This window comes from Balaenoptera acutorostrata, chromosome 19 (assembly GCF_949987535.1).
Source record: "Balaenoptera acutorostrata chromosome 19, mBalAcu1.1, whole genome shotgun sequence".
Taxonomy (NCBI): Eukaryota; Metazoa; Chordata; class Mammalia; order Artiodactyla; family Balaenopteridae; genus Balaenoptera; species Balaenoptera acutorostrata.
The window spans coordinates 66348628-66354730 of record NC_080082.1 but is presented as its reverse complement, the minus strand read 5'-3'; positions in this window follow the sequence as shown (position 1 = coordinate 66354730).

Sequence of the window (6103 nt, the reverse complement as noted above, 5' to 3'; positions counted from 1 at the left end):
GATGCTGTGAGCTGGTCATCACGCCTCAAGAAAGGCAGGGCTTTGCTCGTTAACTGCAGCAAAAAGACATAATTTTAGACTTCGTGAATCTCAGCTGCCAAAGGATTAAAATGTCATTTAAGGGAATTCCCTGGTGCTCCAGTGGTTAGGACTCAGCGCTAACACTGCAGGGGACGCGGGTTTGATCCCTGATCGGGATATTAAGATCCCGCAAGGCGCGCAACGTGGCAAAAAAAAAAAAAAAAAAAAAAAAATCATTTGAGATGCTCTCAGATCTACTGTTCTAAATGGCCATTTTACTATAGAGTCATTCAGACATAAAATGATTCAGTGCATAGCTGGATATATTATATACTTGTCATTCAAATGCATGTAGCGTGAAGCTATCCATTGGAAGTGTGTGTGTGCGTTTAGTTGTATTATGATTGGCTATGAGCAAAACAGTCCGTACAGAACCATGACTGGGAAGAAAGAAGACGGATATTCTGAGGGTAGTCACATTCCACTACCCTCCCCAGCTCTGACAACCACTCAATTTGATCTTTTAGTTTACCTGACAGAGTCAGACACTTTATGCAGCTGCTTTATATTTTATCTCAATAAACCCTCAGATTGATTTCTACTCCTTGAGAATGTACAACATTATAGTCATTTGCATGCCAAAATGATGAGATGTAAAAGCTTATTTAACTCCCAACTCTCATATTATTCTTGGAATATGACTTCATATTTATACAATTTCATACACTCTGTAAATATTTACTGGGAATAAGTTCATACAATAAGCTGTAATGAGGCTGTGTCCTTCCCATGCCTCCATTTACAGAATCTTTATAATCAGGTCAAGGGTGTGTTTCGGTAAACCACAAAGACTTGAATACTTTCCAATTAGCTAAATGGATCACCAACTAACATTTGCCCCCAGTAGTCTAACTCAGTCACACCTGAATAATTTTATGATGAAACATCAATATAAAATTATACCTTTGCCCAATGACAGCTAATGAATACTGTTAAACAATGAAGCCACAACAGATAAAACAGTTTAGTTTAACCACACTGATGCCACCACCTCACACACACACAACCTTCACAAACTGAGCACTCCCCAACTTGCTCTACTCTAACTTTGTCTTTCTCAGTTATTTCATTTCTTCGCATGCCTATCCCTCTATTCATTTCTTATTATGCCTGCAACAAATTACTACAAATGTAGAACCTGAAAACAGTACAGATATATTATTGCAGTTTCTGTAGACAACATATAGTTTGGTCTTGCTTTTTGATCCACCCTGAAAATCTTTTAATTAGTGCATTTAGACCATTCCCATCAAAGTGATTATTGATGCAGTTGGATTAATATTTACCATATTTGTTATTTCTTTTTTTTAATTCTTATTAATTTATTTATTTTTAGCTGCGTTGGGTCTTCGTTGCTGTGCACGGGCTTAGTTGCTCCACAGCATGTGGGATCTTACTAGACCAGGAATCAAACCCATGTTCCCTGTATTAGCAGGCGGATTCTTAACCACTGTGCCACCAGGGAAGTCCCTTGTTATAAACTTCTATTTGTTACCCTCGTTCTTTGTTCCAAATTTTGTACTCCACTCTCTTCCTGCTTTTTGTGGTTTAAATTGAGCTTTTTATAAGATTATATTTTCTCTTGTTTCTTACCGTATCAGTTACACTTCTTTTTCAACTTTTTTTAGTGCTTGCTCTAGTTTCCAATCAACATTGACAACTAATCCAAGTCCACTTACAAGTAACACTGTATCACTTCACAGATAGTGAGTACCTTACAATAATAAAATATTCTGAATTCTTCCAATACTTCGTATCATTGATGTCATTCATTTCACATATAAATACACACACACACACATACACACACACACGGGATGTGCATCAATTAAGATGGGTATCAATTAAGAAAAGTAACATTTGGGGTTTCCCTGGTGGCGCAGTGGTTAGGAATCCGCGTGCCAATGCAGAGGACACGGGTTAGATCCGTGGTATGGAAAGATCCCACTTGCCACGGAGCAACTAAGCCCATGCACCACAACTACTGAGCCTGCAGGCCACAACTACTGAAGCCCGCACACCCTGGAGCCCGTGCTCCGCAACAAGAAAAGCCACCACAATGAGATGCCTGTGCACCGCAACAAAAAGTAGCCCCCGCTCACCACAACTAGAGAAAGCCTGCGTGCAGCAATGAAGACCCAATGCAGGCAAAAATAAATAAATAAATAAATAAATTAAAAATTCCTTCTGCTTAAAAAAAAAAGTAAACTTTTATTTTACCTTATTACTTCTTTGATGTTCTTCTTTTATGTAGGTCTAATTTTCTGACCTCTATAATTCTCCTTGTCTCTAAAGTTCTTTTAACATTTCCTACAAGGCAAGTGATATGGTCTAAATATTTATGTCCCCTAAACTTCCTATGTTGAAATTCTAACCACCAAATATGATAGTATTAGCAGTTAGAGACTTTGAGGGACTTCCCTTGTGGTCCAGTGGTAAAGAATCTGCCTTCCAATGCAGCGGACGCGGGTTCTATCCCTGGTCGGGGAACTAAGATCCCACATGCCGCAAGGCAACTAAGCCCACGCGTCACAACTACTGAGCTTGGGTGCCTCAACAAGAGAGCCCGCGTGCCACAAACTACAGAGCCCATGAGCTCTGGAGCACGCTGTGCCACAACTAGAGAGAAGCCCACTGCAACGAAGAGCCTCTGTGCCGCAAGGAAAGATCCTGCATATCTCAACAAAGATTCCACGTGCTGCAACTAAGACCCGACGCAGCCAAATAAATAAATAAATAAGGAGTTAGGGACTTTAAGAGGCGTTTCCATCCACATGAATGGTGCCTTTATAAAAGAGGCTACAGAGAGATCCCTAGCTCCTGCTACCATGTGAGCACACAGCAAGGAGGTGCCAGCTATGAACCAGGAAGCAGGACCTCAGCACAGGTCCTGTCACCTTGATCTTGGACTTCCCAAGCCTCCAAAAGTGTGAGAAATAAATGTTTATTTATTTATTTATTTATTTAATAAACTACCCAGTTTGTGGTATTTCATTATAACAACCAGAATGGACTAAGGTTGCAGATTTACTGGCAACAAATTCCCTATTTTTGTTTGAGAAAGGCTTTGTTTACCCTGCACTATCAAAGGATAATTTTGCCAGGAACAAAACTCTAGCTTGATGGTTTTTTTCTTTTTCAATACTTCAATTATTTCACTTCAATCTCTTCTTGCCTGCACAGTTTTCTAAGAAGATGAATCTAATTCTTATCTTTGTTCTGCTATAGGTAAGGGATCTCCCTCCTCCCCCTGCCCTGACTTCTTTCAGGATTTATCTCTGATTTTCTATAATTTGAAAACGATATCACATGTAGAATTTTGGCATTTATCCTCCTTAGTGTTCTCTGAACTTCCTGGTTCTGTGGTTCCTTGTCTGACATTAATTTCTCCCCTAACAATATATCTTGGATAATCCAATCAAGTGTGAGTGTGAGTCCCTAGTTGGCTCCAGAGACCAAATATGAGATTTTTAAATAAATTTATTTATTTATTTATTTACGGCTGCGTTGAGTCTTCATTGCTGCATACGGGCTTTCTCTAGTTGCGGCGAGCGGGGGCTACTCTTCGTTGTGGTGCACGGGCTTCTCATTGCGGTGGCTTCTCACGGAGCATGGGCTCTAGGCGTGCAGGCTTCAGTAGTTGCGGCACGCAGGCTCAGTAGTTGTGGCTTGCAGGCTCTAGAGAGCAGGCTCAGTAGGGCTTAGTTCCTCAACGGGCTTAATTGCTCCGTGGCTGTGATATTTTTCCGGACTAGGGCTCAAACCCGTGTCCCCTGCGTTGGCAGGTGGATTCTTAACCACTGCACCATCAGGGAAGTCCCCAAATATGAGATTTTTTGACTCCAAGACTGAGTCCTGCTTTTCCACCTCAGAGTCAGAATCCTAACTTTTGCGTGCTGTCACCAGGGTGCGCCCAAGCTGTGGACATGGATGGCTGAGTGTCCCTACCAGATGCATGAGCGGTGGACGGTGGGGTGCTCCTGGGCAGGGTGGGGAGCCTGTGGATCCCCATGAACTGTGCTGCATCCCTCAGGGGACTCCAGGGGCAGATCTACCAGAACTCTGGGCAGGACACAGCCTTAGGCGATTAGCTTCTAGAGGGAGAAGCAGGGATTCAGCCCAGTGGGTCCTTCCTGAGTCTCCACATGGGGCAGACAAATACTAAGTGTCTCCTTCGGTCCCTGCACTGTCCCAGCCTTCCCACCCAGCATTGTGGGTCTGGCTCTCCCTGCTGTGGTCCTCCATCACCACGCCTGTACTCCTCCTCCCTTTTAGAGATGCAACCTCAGATCACAGGTGTCCCCGCTGAATTGACACATGTGCATCTTGGAGGAAAAGATGTAACCAGGTCCTTCTTAAGGTGTAGAGCAGAGAAAGTGTGCCCCAGACCCCTGCCCTGCACACTCCCAGCCCCAGTACTTATGATACACTGCCTCAACCATGAAGGTAGGCAGTGGCCCTGCATCTAGAATGCGGTCCTGGGGTGCAGGTGTCTGAAATAGTATCCAAGTAGGTGGTGAGACCCATAGAAGGTAAACACAGTTGGAAATAAACAGTCAACAATTACAGAAAGGTAGAGATGAAAAGAACTTTGGAGAGTTCAGAGGGTGAGAATCCCTTGCAAGGTAACCGGTGGGGTCAGAGGAGGCAACTCAGGATAGTGTGACTGCTCTGATACCTTGTCACTAACAAGGTGAGGTCAACTAGGGTTTCCACTGACTCCCCAGGGTGTTCAGGGACATACCTCCCCACTGGCCAGTCAGAATTTTGTCTCTGAGGCGTCTGAGCCTCCAACCAGCGCAGCCCCTGCAGCTGTTGTCTGCCTGGCCTTGTAAAGTCTCCTCCTGCACATGCTAAATTTAGTTTTCCATCAAAAAACCCGGGGGACCTCGAGTAGAATTTTTCAGTTCCTTCTCTGATCACATTCCAAATGAGTGGTGGGAGAATTTACGCTTCAGAAATTGGGAAACACTACAAAGCAGGACTACATTTAGTGTATTACTGAATGCCCGGACTTAAGTGATGGAGATTGTTAATAATACATACTGATCTTAAACATGTGTGGGATTTGTGGTCATGACATTTTGCACGACATAGAAAATTTGAGGAAAAATCCTACCTTAATACAGGTATATCCTACCTGTATTAAAAACTATTATTCTGGGGCTTCCCTGGTGGAGCAGTGGTTGAGAATCTGCCTGCCAATACAGGAGACACGGGTTCGAGCCCTGGTCTGGGAAGATCCCACATGCCGCAGAGCAACTGGGCCCGTGAGCCACAATTACTGACCCTGCACGTCTGGAGCCTGTGCTCCGCAACAAGAGAGGCCGCAACAGTGAGAGGTCCGCACACCGCGATGAAGAGTGGCCCCCGCTCGCCGCAACTAGAGAAAGCCCTGGCACAGAAACGAAGACCCAACACAGCCAAAAATAAAAAAACAAACAAACAAACAAACAAACAAACGTACCCATGACTGAGCTGCAAAAAAAACACAAAAAACAAAAAAAAATATTATTCTGTATGGCAAATGTTGCTCACTTCATTTAAGAATGAGTAAAATTCCACGTCTTTGTTGTTTTGATGTCTTATTTGTAAATGAAACGGGAAACAGCCATAATGCATATTAAAAAAAAAAAGCAAATAACAAGAACAGCACACACACACACACACACACACACAAATATATACATACATATATATGTGTAAATATATATATACACATACATACATACAGGTGGCAAAGACCTGCAAAATGTTCAAAATCATGAATCATTAGAAAAATGAAATTAAAACCACACTGAGATAGCACTATACACTTATGAAAAGGGCTGACATAAAAGATTAACCATATCAAGCACTGGCAGGGATGTGAAAGAAATGGAAGTCTCTAACATACTGCTGGTTAATATGCAAAAAAAGTACAGTCATTTTAGATCTACCCTGTGACTCAGACACTCCACTTCAAGTTACTGACACAAGATCAAAGAAACATACATCCATATAAACTGACACAAATGTTTGT